The sequence below is a fragment of the Lactuca serriola genome, chromosome 8, assembly GCF_051521515.1.
Source record: "Lactuca serriola cultivar US96UC23 chromosome 8, Lser_US96UC23_V15, whole genome shotgun sequence".
In the NCBI taxonomy this organism is placed as follows: Eukaryota; Viridiplantae; Streptophyta; class Magnoliopsida; order Asterales; family Asteraceae; genus Lactuca; species Lactuca serriola.
This window is the reverse complement of record NC_136415.1, coordinates 166674968-166677602: the sequence shown is the minus strand read 5'-3', so window position 1 is coordinate 166677602 and position 2635 is coordinate 166674968. Positions and strand designations below refer to the sequence as shown.

The 2635-nt window shown below is 33.9% G+C and overlaps 1 long non-coding RNA gene across 1 annotated transcript; it reads left to right on the top strand.

Annotated features, from left to right (window-relative positions):
• Nucleotides 1-856: 856 nt before the first annotated feature.
• LOC145070218 (uncharacterized) lies at nucleotides 857-1586 on the top strand. The gene is made up of 3 exons (XR_013689864.1): nucleotides 857-1012; nucleotides 1107-1162; nucleotides 1437-1586. It is a non-coding gene; the product is annotated as an uncharacterized LOC145070218 (long non-coding RNA).
• Nucleotides 1587-2635: the final 1049 nt, after the last annotated feature.

Genomic DNA, 2635 nt, shown 5'->3' with positions numbered 1-2635 from the left:
AAATACCTATAACGTAGCATATTTATACTAAAAGAAAAAGAGTTTGACTCATAGTCTAAAACCGGGAAACAAAAATAATAAAAGCATTTTCCTAAAATGCCCCTGTGGGCTTTTTCCTGAATTACGCCAACAATGGAGGTGATATTATGGCAATTCACGAACTACAATCATATTTTATTACAAAAACTTAATTAAATTGGAACTTTCCCAAAATACCCCTGAGGCTATTTTTGTCCCCAATTCTCAGGGGACGGAATAATGATGGATGGTCAAGCTAAAATTTGGTTTTGAATTTAATTTGGTATAAAAATGACAGGTTTGATAATGGTAGATGGTCAAGATACAAGAACTTTTCAAGTCCATTTGGAATATTACACTACAGATAATATTCTCTCTTTATTTCAGAACTTCTTACTTCTTCGTCTTATTAACTTTTTCATCTTATAATATGTTTGGATGCTGCTACATTTTAATACTGTCTGGAGTATATTATATTTGTTATTTGTGATAATAGCAGCTGGTTTTGTTTGTGATGGGATTAGTGTAAATTTTTGTCTGTTTTGTTGTTTTCTGGATGATAGCTAGGTACCTAAAGCATTGTTTAAAGGTGGATCAGTAGTCTACATGTCATTGCATGTCATTGCATTCTCACTGTTACCTATCAAAGTACTGAGGTAAATATTATGATTTTTTATATTAATTTTCTTACTTTCTAAAACTATTAGTGTTTTTTTTTTCTGAGTTATGATTGAAAAACAGTGAACTAGGGTAAATTTTATGAATTATGATATTAGTTTCTGAAAATATATAATTAGGGCATCATTATGTCTTATTGCCCCGGGCAACATACTTCTTTGGACCGGCCCTGGGTCCTTGCATTGCAATTGCCTATTTATCGGTTCTAAAGGACTGTGAGATTCATTGCTTTCATGAAGGATTGGAAGTCAAACGACTTGGTGGTCTCCATGTCATTGGGACATCTTTGCATGAGTCCCGAAGAATTGATAATCAGGTAACTTTGCATCAATATTGTGTTTTAAGGTTTTACATAAATTTAGCATATACTTTCAAACTCACTTTTTTAATTTATTTCTTGCTTTACAAAGCTTCGTGGCAGAGCAGGAAGGCAAGGAGATCCTGGATCAACACGCTTCATGGTCAGGTAAGTTCATTTAAATGATTTTTATAAAGTTTAAAGTCAATCCTTTCATCTGGACAAAATTCTTCATATTAAATTACGTAATAGTCCTTGGAGTAGTTGACATGAACAATTTTTTTTTTGTTAGAATGATTCCATATATATGTGCAAGCAAGCACATGCCTTGTGAAAAAGGGAAATCTATTCTAGTCATTCTCTTTAACAAGGCAACCTTAAAGTTGATTTTTTAAACTTGATGTTTAAAACTACATTGAGTGTGAGATAGAAGTTTATGCAGAGAAGGAAAAAGATAGAAGTTTTTGAGGATGTTGCTGATGAAAAAGATAGAGGTTCTTTAGGATGCTGCTAATGAAGTTTATGCAGAGAAGGAAAAAGATAGAAGTTTGTTGGCACATAGTAAGCTAGATAATTAATGCAATTGTATATAAATGAGTTCATTTTTTATAACATTTACTCACTATTGGAATAATTATTTGTATTTGACATATTAGTGAAATGAATTATATTTGTTATTTATGGTATTTTATTTATTATTATGAGATTTCTAATGTATTATTTAATATGAAAAATTAGTAAATCTATAAATAATATTTTTTTTAAAACATTTAAAATTATGATACGCAAAAATGTGTGTCATCTCTATTTATGACATGGCCTTTCTTGACAGGGGCTTCCTTGATACGCATTGCGTGTCATAAACACGCACGTCGTAAGGTTACGACACGCAAATGTGTGTCGTCTTCCTTTATGACAGGGCCTTCCTTGATACGCATTGCGTGTCATAACCGCGCGTCGTAAATGTGCGTCATAAATGCGCGTCGTATATGCGCGTCGTCTATAGACGACACGCAAAAGCGCGTCATCTCTCTTTATGACAGGGCCTTCCTTGACACGCATTTGCGCGTCGTCTGAGCGTTTTACGATGCGCAATGAGCGTCGTAAAAGGCCTTTTTTCTAGTAGTGCCCGTAACTATATTTGGTATGTACTTGACCCAGTTGTGCATGGTCCTTTTGGGTTGCCTTCACCAGAGCAACTTGACAAGGTAATTTATGGAGAGAGAGAGAGAGAGAGGATTTTATGATTTATTAATATATTATAAGAATAATATATTAAAGGATAAATCATATTATTTAATTAGTATTAGTCATAAATTAATTGGGAATTAATTTGGTGACTAAAAGAGATTAATTCAATAAAGGGGTATAAACTGTTAAATGTTTGATAGTTGAATATATGGGCTGGGAAACCTAATGGGTCAAAGGGAGAACGAAATTGTGATGGGAATCCATCAAAATTTCGTCCATAAGCCTTAATCCAGAAGGTTCCATGGGTTGCTTGGTCAATAAGCTGTCCATTAGGGTTTAGACTGAAACCCTAGCATCTAGCAGTATAAAATTATAAATAGGGACCCCTAGCTCCCAAATTCGACCACTTGCTTCCAAGGAAACCCTAGGGCCGATTTAGCATCCTCCCAC